At 42.8% G+C, this 12,560-nt stretch overlaps 1 protein-coding gene across 2 annotated transcripts in view; it reads right to left on the bottom strand.

Moving 5' to 3' along the window:
• WDR70 (WD repeat domain 70) overlaps positions 1-12,560 on the bottom strand; it is a 272,758-nt gene that overhangs the window by 231,425 nt on the left and 28,773 nt on the right. The window lies entirely within an intron of this gene.

The raw sequence follows: 12,560 nt of genomic DNA, 5'->3' as shown, positions 1-12,560 counted from the left end.
AGGCAGAACAGTCAGCTATAGTAAGTGATCAATCTTCCTAACCAATTACCATACAAATGAAGAGTGAAAAGTTTCCAGACAAAAGTCAGTAATGGCCAAAATGTACTCCCCCCTACTAAAACTGTTCAGTAGTGTACACAAATCAGTTGGGTAGCCTTGGACCAGTTCTCACTTGACAGATGCCTACCTCCCACCACAACTGATACTAATAAACACTACTATCAACAGTCTCCATTAACAAACAAATCTATCACGGAGAAATAATTACCCTCCCACTGCTACAGGTGGCCAGTCAGGTCAGGCTTGAGGCACACTGGCAGGGTACTATGGTGAAGCCAGCATTAGAACCGGTCATGTTGGTTTAGAGAAGAGAAGTCTGAGCGGGGAACATGATAACATACTTCAAATATGTAGACGGTTGTTATAAAGAGGATGGTGATTAATTGTTGTCTATGTCCACTGTGAGGAGAGCAAGACGTAATTGTCTTAGTATGCAGCAAAGGACACTTGGCTTGGATAATAAGAAAAAAAAATTAACTGCAAGGGTAGTAAAGTTCTGGAAGTGGCTTCCAAGGGAGGTTGGGGAGAGCCCAACATTGGAGATTAGACAAACATTTGTCAGGGATGGTCTAGGTTAGGGGTTGGCAACCTGCAGCTCCAGAGCTGCATGGGGCTCTTTGGATGCCCCCTTGCGAGTAGCTGTTTTTTGAGGGGGTTTGAGGTGCAGGCACTGGCCAGGAGGCACTTATCACATGCAGCTCCAGGCCAGCAGCACAGGAGGGCTCAGGCAGGCTGCTCGCCTGCCCTGGTACCTCACTGCTCCTGGAAGAGTCTGGCTGCTGGCATGTCTGGGCACGCCCCTTGGAGGGAGGGGGCAGAGGGTCTCCATGCACTGCCCACGCCCATAAGCACTGGCCCGCAGCTGTGAGGACGGTGCTGGGGGTGGGAGCAGTGTGTGGAGCCGCCTCCCCCTGCCCCGCCAGGGCACGCAAAGACATGCCAGCAGCCAGCCACTTCCAGGAGCAGCATGGGGCCAGGGCAGGCAGGCAGCCTGCCTGAACCCTGCTATGCTGCCGGCCAGGAGCCACCTGTGGTAAGCGCCTCCCGGCCAGAGCCTGCACCTTGCATCCCCTCCCGTACCCCAACCCCCTGCCCCAGGTTAGAACCCCCTCCTGCAGCCAAACTCCCTTCCAGACCTTGCATCCCCTCCAGCACCCCAATTCCCTACCCCAGCCCCCTCCTGTTTATATTCAAATGGCTCATTACCAAGGCAACTGTTGTCTACCAATAAAACTCTTGGAATTTCTTGTGAAAAGGAAGCGGATGTGCTATGTCTTTACTAGTATTTTCAAATGGTTGGACGTTGGAACAAGTCTAAAGTCAGAAATAACAGATCAGATAAATGCCTTCAATCAAAAAAATTACAACCAAAAAGATAAAAGACAAACACCGAGAATTTCAAAATGATTGGACGGAGTCTTGTTTTTCTAGCAAGTTCAGCCGAACTCCAAGCGTGCTTCATTTGCAACGAGAAACTATCCAACGACAAGAAATCAAACCTAGAAAGACATTTTTAAAAGAAACGATGGACGTTCACTGAAACTTATCCAGCTGGTGATGCAAGGAAAAAAGCAGTAGAGGAGCTCCGACGCAAAGCAGAGCAAACAAGATGTACGTTTGCTAAATGGATGGAGGAGCCAAGCGGAACCATTACTGCTAGTTTCATGGAAGCTCAAGCAATGAAACGAGGGAAGTCATTCACATTTGGAGAATACGTGAAAGAAAGTTTCAATAAAACATCTAAGCACCTCTTCGGCAATTTTAAAAACAAAGATGAAATAGTTAGGAAAATCAGAGAAATGCCATTATCTGCGAAGACTACAAAGGACAGAACTATTAAGATGGTCACAGACTTAACCAGCCAGCAGGTTAGTGACATTAGATCAGCATCAGATTTTTCTATTGCCTGCAATGAGACATGCGATGTGGATGACATCGCTCAGGTTGCCTTACTCGGCAGATACATTAATGATCAAGGTCCTCAAGAAAAGTTGATTATTGCCACTAAAAGACAAACTTGGGGCAAAGATTTTGTATCTGCTGTCACTGAATGTCTGAAACAAAAAGATATTGACATCAACAGAATAGTTTCTATTGCTACAGATGGAGCACCGAGCATGAAGGGGGAACACAAAGGTTTTGTTCCTTTACTTAAAGAAAGCATGGAGCACGATGTAATTTCATTTCACTGCATAATCCACCAGGAGGCACTCTGTGCACAAACCTTTCCAGAGGAAATCTCAAAAGTAAAGGAAATGGTCTTACAGATTGAGAGCACTTGTCATAATTTTGTTAACAATCATCAGCAGTTTTGTGAGCTTCTTCGAGAAGTTAACTGCCAATATTCTGATCTTCTCATGTACAACAAGGTAAGATGGCTTTCCAGGGGTGCAGTCCTGGTGAGGTTTGAGTCACGTCTTGAGGAAATTAGGGTGTTCGAGAAAAGGGCCTTAAATATGTAGCGCTAACAGATCGTCACTATCTGCAGAAATTCAATTTCACGGTGGATTTAACTTCTTATTTAAACATGTTGAATTGGAAACTACAGGGAAAAGGAAACACTGCAATTTCCATTTTGGAAGAAGTTATTTCATTTGAACGAAAGCTGTCTTTGTTTGTAAGAGACATTGTGATGGGCATGTTAGTGCATTTCCCAACACTGAAGCAATACAAACAAACGACTAACATTGACGTTAGGTTCCTTGCAGAAACAGTCATCAAAATGCAAGCTGCATTTGTTGACTGATTTCACAAGTTCAGAAGGGAACTTTGTCATTTCTGTTGAAATTGCTTGAAGCTGACACTTCTACATTGAATTTTTCAACATTTGAGGGAATCGATCGAGCGCAATTTGAACTTGAATTAGTGGACTTGCAAGACAAGGATTTATGGAATTCAAAATTGAAAGACCTTGTCACTGAACTTGAAAACCTGGAATGGCAGAAATCCACCCTGGGGCTACAACACAAGTGGTCTGAAATGGATGACTTTAAATGGCAAGACCAGATTTTATTCGACGTTTGGAACGGTCTACCGGATATGTACAGTAAGCTGAAGAAATACGCATTTGGGCTTCTCCCAATCTTCGGTTCAACACACTTCTGTGAACAAGTGTTTTCCAACATGAATTTCATCAAAAACAAACTGAGGAGCCAACTGCAAGATATGAATCTTGAGTCCTGCTTGAAAATGAAAATCATGGCATATTCACCAAACATTGAGCAACTCTAAAGATGTCCAACAACAGAAGTTGCATTAAAAGTAGTGGTGAGTAGTAATAACTTTAATATGTTCAATTATTATTAGTTGATAAATTCTAACTCTACAAGTAGCTTTGCATGTGATCCGGCTCTCTAAATGTTTTGGTCAAAAACAAAAAAAAATGGATCTTCTTCTTTGAAAGGTTGCCAACCCCTGGTCTAGATATATACTTAATTCATAGAATCATAGACTTTAAGGTCAGAAGGGACCATTATAATCATCTAGTCTGACCTCCTGCACAACGCAGGTCACAGAATCTCACCCCCCTAACAAACCCCTAACTTATGTCTGAGCTACTGAAGTCCTCAAATCATGGTTTAAAGACTTCAAGATGCAGAGAATCCCCCAGCAAGTAACCCCATGCTGCAGAGAAAGGCGAAATCCCCCCAGGGCCTTTGCCAGACTGCCCTGGGGAAAAATTTCTTCCCAACCCCAAATATGGCGATCGGCTAAACCCTGAGCATGTTGGCAAGACTCACCAGCCAGACACCCAGGAAAGAATTCTCTGTCGTAACTCAGATCCCACCCCATATAATATCCATCACAGGCCATTGGGCATATCTATCGCGAGTAGTCAAAGATCAATTAATTGCCAAAATTAATTAGGCTATCCCATCATATCATCTCCTCCATAAACTTATCAAGCTTTGTTTTGAAGCCAGATATGTCATTTGCCCCCACTGCTTCCATTGGAAGGCTGTTCCAGAACTTCACTCCTCTGATGGTTAGAAACCTTCGTCTAAATTCAAGTCTAAGCTTCCTGATGGCCAGTTTAGATCCATTTGTTCTTGTGTCCACATTGGTACTGAGCTTAAATAATTCTTCTCCCTCCATGGCATTTATCCCTCTGATACATTTATAGATAACAATCATATCTCCTCTCAGCCTTCTTTTAGTTAGGCTAAACAAGCCAAGCTCATTGAGTCTCCTTTCATAAGACAGGTTTTCCATTCCTCGGATCATCCTAGTAGCCCTTCTCTGTACCTGTTCCAGTTTGTTCCTCAGCATGGGGGATGACCTTTCAAGCCTTACATTTCTATGATTGATGCACGTGCTGTAACAATTCTATGAACAGTTGGAAGACTTGAGACTCCATGGCTGAAGTTTACACTTTGTCAAGGAAGCAATTAGCTTCCTACAAGATCAAAAAAGTAGAAAAAAAAAAGTGTCCTTCAGCGGAGTCACATCAGCATAAAAATGTTGTGGCAGAACAGAAAATAGGGCCCATAATTGGTTTAGAAACAAAGAGCATATTCCTGAACCAATCCTTTCATTTAATGTCTCATAGTACTTCCCTGCAACTCCCTCCAGGCTGAGGTATAATCAGGAAAAAGGGATCAGGGAGTTCTCATAACATCAACACCTGCTTTTCTTGGGGCTCAGAGGATCTTACTGTGATCACCAATCGATCGACAGGAAATCAGGAAAGTGCAGATGTTTCCTTATTCCCTTCACAGGAAACAAAAATAGCTAAATTCAGGCACAGCAGTAATGGGAGGCTCTGGACCCCAAAGGCCTCTGGCATCCATGTTGACAAAATTTTCCCAGTTACAAATTAACTGTTTAGACTGAAAACCCACAAGTCTCATATTTCTGCTCCTCTGCTTATTCTCAAACAAATCTAACCTAGACTTTTTTTTTTTTTTAATTATTGTCTTTAGTTCAGACAATCTTAAAACACATCCATCTGCTGCTACCTCTAGGTCTGAAACTTTTCATTCTGGGTCTTTTAATCTGGGTTCCCAGTTGCTGCCTCTCCCCCTTCCCCCCCCCAACCCAATCAGATGTAGTTATGTAGTTATTTCATGCACAGTCATCCAAACAGATATAAATCAATACAGAGCAACCATGTAAGGAAATTTCTAGAAAGTCAGACTGTCAACCAGAAAACGAGAAAGCCACTGAGAAAGGTCACATTTGAAAAGTAAAGTCAGCTGGTTCAGCACTTTGTTTCCCCTTTGGCATTCTTAAGGGATTTACAGTACCACAGCAAGAATTTAACTTAGCAAGCTTCCCATTTCCCTATGGAGACAGAAAGTGAAAAGATACTGTATTCAGAGTTCAAAATCCACATATCAAGAGAGTTATACATGTAAATCTGTCACAAGTGCCTACATATCTCAGCAACAGTTTGCATGTCAGCTACCACATGTATATTATTTATTGCACGCTTATATTTATGACTTACATTTATTGCTTGCTTCATCCCCAAAGATTTAAAAGTATAAATGTAAAGCACTAAGGAAATGCAGCATCTTTAATGGAGGGCAACAGAACTGGCATACAGCAGTAAGAAGTAAGGGAGTCTGTTACAACTTGATGCCAATCTGTAGTGGAAACATTGTTCTACCTTGTTATTTATATTCCCTACACCACTGTAATGAAGGTTCCGTTTAAACCACAAATTGGAACAGTGGGGTAAATGGGACCATCGATTCACATATAGTTAATAAAATTAGATGCTCTACTTACAATATAAATGGCAAGGTACGCACGCCTAGCACCCTGTCCACATTATATTGTTGTTCCTAATACATTTCCAAAATAGTTTTTTTGCCCAACAGGAAGATGGGTTTTCTGTGGACGATGATAATCTATAAAACTATTATATAGATGGTTACTGTTGAATCTTAAGCATTGTTTCATAACACTGTTAAAATTTCAACCACGGTGATAACAAAGGCGAAGATCAATGTTGAGCCTTTGGTGGCCTGTTCATGGTGTGGCTTATATCATATATTAGCCAAATTTCATGAGGAAGAGACCCTACCTTTCCAGTGTTTTCACTCTAATGTGTACCAATATATTTCTCTTGCTTGCCAGTATGTTTTCTCCCACCTCTCCCACATAAAGATAACAATTTATACGAAGTATTGGATCACACAGTAATCAGCTAGCTGTGAAAACCCACAGCACTTGTGTCGTCCAATCTGCTCTCGGCAGAGCTACTATCTAGATCTTTCAAACCAAGGTCTTAACTCTTTTAAAAAAAATCCTATATATACAGGCTAAGTATAGGATTAATCACATAAGGAAATAGGTCTAACAGGCTATGTATGGGGCTACAAGTCAGGATCTCTCAAATTGCAACTGCTGCTTTGACACTGGCTTACTACTTTACAGTCGGTCCCCAGCCTGTAGCAGTGCATGGGATTCTTCTGTCCTAAGTGCAGGACTCTGCACTTGTCTTTGTTGAACCTCATCAGATTTCTATTGGCCCAATCCTCTAATTTGTCTAGGTCACTCTGGACGCTATCCCTACCGTCCAGCGTATCTACCTCTCCCCACAGCTTAGTGTTATCTGCGAACCTGCTGAGGGTTTAATTAATCTCATCATCCAGATCATTGATAAAGATGTTGAACAAAACTGGCCCCAGGACCGATCCCTGGGGCACTCCGCTTGATATTGGATGCCAACTACACATCAAGCCATTGATCACTACCCGTTGAGCCCGACAATCTAGTCAGCTTTTTATCCACCTTACAGTCCATTCATCCAACCCATACTTTTTTAACTTGCTGGCAAGAATACTGTGGGAGACCGTATCAAAAGCTTTGCTAAAGTCAAGATGTATCACATCCACCGCTTTCCCCATATCTACAGAGCCAACTGTCTCATCATAGAAGGCAATCAGGTTGGTCAGGCATGACTTGCCCTAGGTGAATCCATGCTGACTGTTCCTGATCTCCTTCCTTTCCTCCAAGTGCTTCAAAATGGATTCCTTGAGAACCTGCTCTGTGATTTTGCTGGGGACTTTGAAGTGAGGCTGACCAGTCTGTAGTTCCCCAGGTTCTCTTTCTTCCCTTTTTTAAATGTGGGCACTATATTTGCCTTTTTCCAATTGTGATCACCATCAATTTTCAAAGATAATGGCCAATGGCTCTGCAATCACATCAGCCAACTCTCTCAGCACCCTTGGATGCATTAGATCTGGACCCATGGACTGTATTTTAAAGAATCCTTATTGTGGTTACAGGGACAAACCATCCCGATGTGTAGAAAGAATAGTAAATATGGCAGGCGACCAGCTTGGCTTAACAATGAAATCCTTGCTGATCTTAAACACAAAAAAGAGGCTTACAAGAAGTGGAAGATTGGACAAATGACCAGGGATGAGTATATAAATATTGCTCGGGCATATAGAAATGAAATCTGGAAGGCTAAATCACACCTGGAGTTGCAGCTAGCGAGGGATGTTAAGAGTAACAAGAAGGGTTTCTTCAGGTATGTTGGAAACAAGAAGAAAGCCAAGGAAAGTGTGGGTCCCTTACTGAATGAGGGAGGCAACTTAGTGACAGAGGATGTGGAAAAAGCTTATGTATTCAATGCCTTTTTTGCCTCTGTCTTCACGAACAAGGTCAGCTCCCAGACTACTGCACTGGGAAGCACAGCATGGGGAGGAGGTGACCAGCCGTCTGTGAAGAAAGAAGTGGTTCGGGACTATTTAGAAAAACTGGACGTGCACAAGTCCATTGGGCCGGATGCGTTGCATCCGAGAGTGCTAAAGGAGTTGGCGGATGTGATTGCAGAGCCATTGGCCACTATCTTTGAAAACTCATGGCGATCAGGAGAAGTCCCAGACGACTGGAAAAAGGCTAATGTAGTGCCAATCTTTAAAAAAAGGGAAGGAGGAGGATCCTGGGAACGACAGGCCAGTCAGCCTCACCTCAGTCTCTGGAAAAATCATGGAGCATGTCCTCAAGGAACCAATTCTGAAGCACTCAGATGAGAGGAAAGTGATCAGGAACAGTCAGCATGGATTCACCAAGGAAAAGTCATGCCTGACTAATCTAATTGCCTTCTATGATGAGATAATTGGTTCTGTGGATGAAGGGAAAGCAGTGGACGTGTTGTTCCTTGATTTTAGCAAAGCTTTTGACACTGTCTCCCATAGTATTCTTGCCAGCAAGTTAAAGAAGTATGGGCTGGATGAATGGACTATAAGATGGATAGAAAGTTGGCTAGATTGTCGGGCTCAACGGGTAGTGATCAATGGCTCCATGTCTAGTTGGCAGCTGGTATCAAGTGGAGTACCCCAAGGGTTGGTCCTAGGGCCGGTTTTGTTCAATATCTTCATAAATGACCTGGAGGATGGTATGGATTGCACCCTCAGCAAGTTTGCAGATGACACTAAACGGGAGAGAGGTAGATACGCAGGAGGGTAGGGATAGCATACAGAGGGCCCTAGACAAATTAGAGGATTGGGCTAAAAGTAATCTGATGAGGTTCAACAAGGACAAGTGCAGAGTCCTGCAGTTAGGACGGAAGAATCCAATGCACCGCTACAGACTTGGGACCGAATGGCTAGGCAGCAGTTCTGCAGAAAAGGACCTAGGGGTGACAGTGGACGAGAAGCTGGATATGAGTCAACAGTGTGCCCTCGTTGCCAAGAAGGCCAATGGCATTTTGGGGTGTATAAGTAGGGGCATAGCCAGCAGATCGAGGGATGTGATCGTTCCCCTCTATTCGACATTGGTGAGGCCTCATCTGGAGTACTGTGTTCAGTTTTGGGCCCCACACTACAAGAAGGATGTGGAGAAATTGGAGAGAGTCCAGCGAAGGGCAACAAAAATGATTAGGGGACTGGAACACATGACTTATGAGGAGAGGCTGAGGGAACTGGGATTGTTTAGTCTACGGAAGAGAAGAATGAGGGGGGATTTGAGAGCTGCTTTTAACTGAAAGGTGGATCCAAAGAGGATGGATCTAGACTATTCTCAGTAACAGCAGATGACAGGACAAGGAGTAATGGTCTCAAGTTGCAGTAGGGGAGATTTAGGTTGGATATTAGGAAAACTTTTTCACTAGGAGGGTGGTGAAACACTGGAATGTGTTACCTAGGGAGGTGGTGGAAACCCCTTCCTTAGAAGTTTTTAAGGTCAGGTTCGACAAAGCCCTGGCTGGGATGATTTAGTTGGGGATTGGTCCTGCTCTGGGCAGGGGGTTGGACTAGATGACCTCCAGAGGTCCCTTCCAACTCTGGCATTCAAAATAAATTTGTTAGTCTCTACGGTGCCACAAGGGCTGCTCGTGGTTTATACTTTGTGTTATTCACACCTCTGTTGTGGTTAAAAACAAATAAAAAGGGTGACAGGAAAGAAAGACACTAAGATGCAGACACGTGTGGGGGAAGTGGAATAATTAAGGAAAGAAGTATTTATAAAGGTATTTCCACATCCTTCTTCTGTTGTACATTAGTGAAATTGAGAGACATGAGGTTTAAATGTGGTTTTAGTTGGCAATGTATAAAAACATGATTTAAAGTTTACACTATTTTAATTTAATTTAGTGTACACTGAAATCTTTAGAACTTCTAGCAGCAGAACTTTTCATTCCCCTGGGATTAGATATTCTTGCAGGACTTGAGTTCCCAAGCCTAGCTGTTTTGCTATGCGTGGCTTCAACTATTCAGTGCTACAGAGTAGTTACAAACTCGAGAAGTGCTGACAGGAGAGCTGAAGCGTTCGGGCGTGTGGAACTGCTTTCTCGCTCTGTCCTAGGGCAGGGGTGGGGGTAGTTTTGTTTTAGGGTTTTGTTTGTTTGTTTTTGGAGAAGAGGACGGGGACAATCCCACGAGAGCCATGATTTAGAGCCATCCTCTTTGGAACCCCCTTTCAGGGAGTTGAAAGCAGCTATCAAATCCCCCCCCCCTCGTTCTTCTCTTATACAGACTAAACAATCCCAGTTCCCTCAGCCTCTCCTCTTAAGTCATGTGTTCCAGTCCCCTAATCATTTTTGTTGCCCTCCGCTGGACGTTCTCCAATTTTTCCACATCCTTCTTGTAGTGTGGGGCCCAAAACTGGACACAGTACTCCAGATGAGGCCTCACCAATGTCAAACATAGGGAACAATCACGTCCCTCGATCTGCTAGCAAATCCCCTACATATACATCCCAAAAGGCCATTGGCCTTCTTGGCAACAAGGGCACACTGTTGACTCATATCCAGCTTCTCGTCCACTGTCACCCCTAGGTCCTTTTCTGCAGAACTGCTGCCGAGCCATTCGGTCCCTAGTCTGTAGTGGTGCATTGGATTCTTCCGTCCTAAGTGCAGGACTCTGCACTTGTCTTTGTTGAACCTCATCAGATTTCTTTTGGCCCAATCCTCCAATTTGTCTAGGTCCCTCTGTATCCTATCCCTAACCTCCAGCATATCTACCTCTCCTCCCAGTTTAGTGTCATCTGCAAACTTGCTGAGGGTGCAATCCACACCATCCTCCAGATCATTAATGAAGATATTGAACAAAACCAGCCTCAGAACCGACTCTTGGGGCACTCCGCTTGATACCGGCTGCCAACTAGACATGGAGCCATTGATCACTACCCGTTGAGCCCGATGATCTAGCCAACTTTCTATCCACCTTATAGTCCATTCATCCAGCCCATACTTCCTTAACTTGCTGGCAAGAATTCTGTGGGAGACCATGTCAAAAGCTTTGCTGAAGTCAAGGAACAACACGTCCACTGCTTTCCCCTCATCCACAGAGCCAGTTATCTCATCATAGAAGGCAATTAGATTAGTCAGGCATGACTTTCCCTTGGTGAATCCACGCTGACTGTTCCTGATCACTTTCCTCTCGTCCAAGTGCTTCAGAATTGATTCCTTGAGGACCTGCTCCATGATTTTTCCAGGAACTGAGGTGAGGCTGACTGTAGTTCAGCCAGTAGATCTGATCTTGTATATATATCTTGGTTCACTTGGAATAAGGCAAACAGTTTCAGATAAAATTAAAATCATCCACAACTTTTACTCAAAACTTACACAGAATCCCCCCACCAAACAAAATAAACCCCACTTAATTATGGGAGAAGGGCACTTTGTTTATTTTTATTTTTCTGCACAACTAGGTTTTATATAGGCAGAGAACCAAAACATCACAAGTGAAACTATTTTCTGTTATGGCAGCTACCAAAGAACATTGGAAACGTCATAAAATCTCCAGTTCAAGGAGATTTGAAAAAGCAGGTGGACCAAACCCCCAACTGATTATGCAGCAATAAGCCCCTGTCAACAGAACATGTGCAATATCCAGTCTCTTCATATTTAAAAGCAAACAAAAAACAGGCTATGTTTTTCTCTAATCCTGAATTTACCATTCCCTTCCAGACTGGAACAAGCTGTTCTGTTATTTATTTGGATTTGAAGAAAAAAAATAATCAGACTTATTTGCAGTGGTATTTTTCCTACCCCCCCAAACATTTTTGGCAAACTTACTCTGTCTGAATTTGGGCCTCTTATTTGGGAAAGGATTATATTCACTGCTTCAATAAGCAAACAATACTAAAGATAAACAGATTGAGAAGTGATTTTGCAGTTACTAGTTGCTTTTCGTGTGTTACTAATCACATTTACATTATGGAAACAACTAGAAATAAAACCATTGAACTTAGCATATGAAACTAATTTTTCCCTGCAATAGCGTCCCAGTTTGTTTCTTTACAACAATGACATTAAAGGAGATACGTCTTCAAAAAGCAGAAAAATATTTTGTGCCATGGTTGGGGAGAAGGAGATATTAAAAATCTATCAAAAAAGAGTGTTGAGTGGAAGGGATTCTGCAATACCATACTGCACATTTAACAACAGGATGCAAACAATTTTCTATAACTTAAGTCTCTCGCCAAGTGTATGATAGCCCTTTTGAGACCTGAAACATAAATCCATATCCTTAGTTAATTTCCCCCCATCTATTACACACACACACAGGATTGTACTGCTGGGTTGTTCTGGAATACTGACATTGGAATACTGACATGGCTGTGTGTATGTTTAAAGCATTCAAGGGTTTTTTTTACTATAGAAAAAAAAGATTACATGGATTTGGTAAACAGCTACTAGAAAAACAAAAAGTCTTGGACCTACAAACAGCAGCAGCACCATTTAAGCCAGTGGCTCTCAACCTTTCCAGACTACTATACTCCTTTCAGGAGTCTGATTTGTCTTGTGTACCCCAAGTTTCACCTCACTTAAAAACTATTTGCTAACAAAATCAGAAATAAGAATACAAAAGTTTCACAGCACACTATTACTGAAAAATTGCTTACTTTCTCATTTTGTTTATATGAAATTTTAGTTTGTACTGACTTTGCTAGTGCTTTTTTAGTGCTTTGCTAGTGCTTTTGTAAAACTAGGCAAATATCTAGATGAGTTGATGTACCCCCTGGAAGACTGCTGCGTACCCCCAGGGCTACATGTACCCGTGGTTGAGAACTACTGATTTAAGTTGTACAGAAAGAAT

The sequence above is a fragment of the Lepidochelys olivacea genome (genome assembly GCF_965140295.1).
Source record: "Lepidochelys olivacea isolate rLepOli2 genome assembly, chromosome: 5".
Lineage (NCBI taxonomy): Eukaryota > Metazoa > Chordata > Testudines > Cheloniidae > Lepidochelys > Lepidochelys olivacea.
The sequence above is the reverse complement of the archived record's forward strand: the minus strand, read 5'-3'. Positions and strand labels throughout refer to the sequence as shown.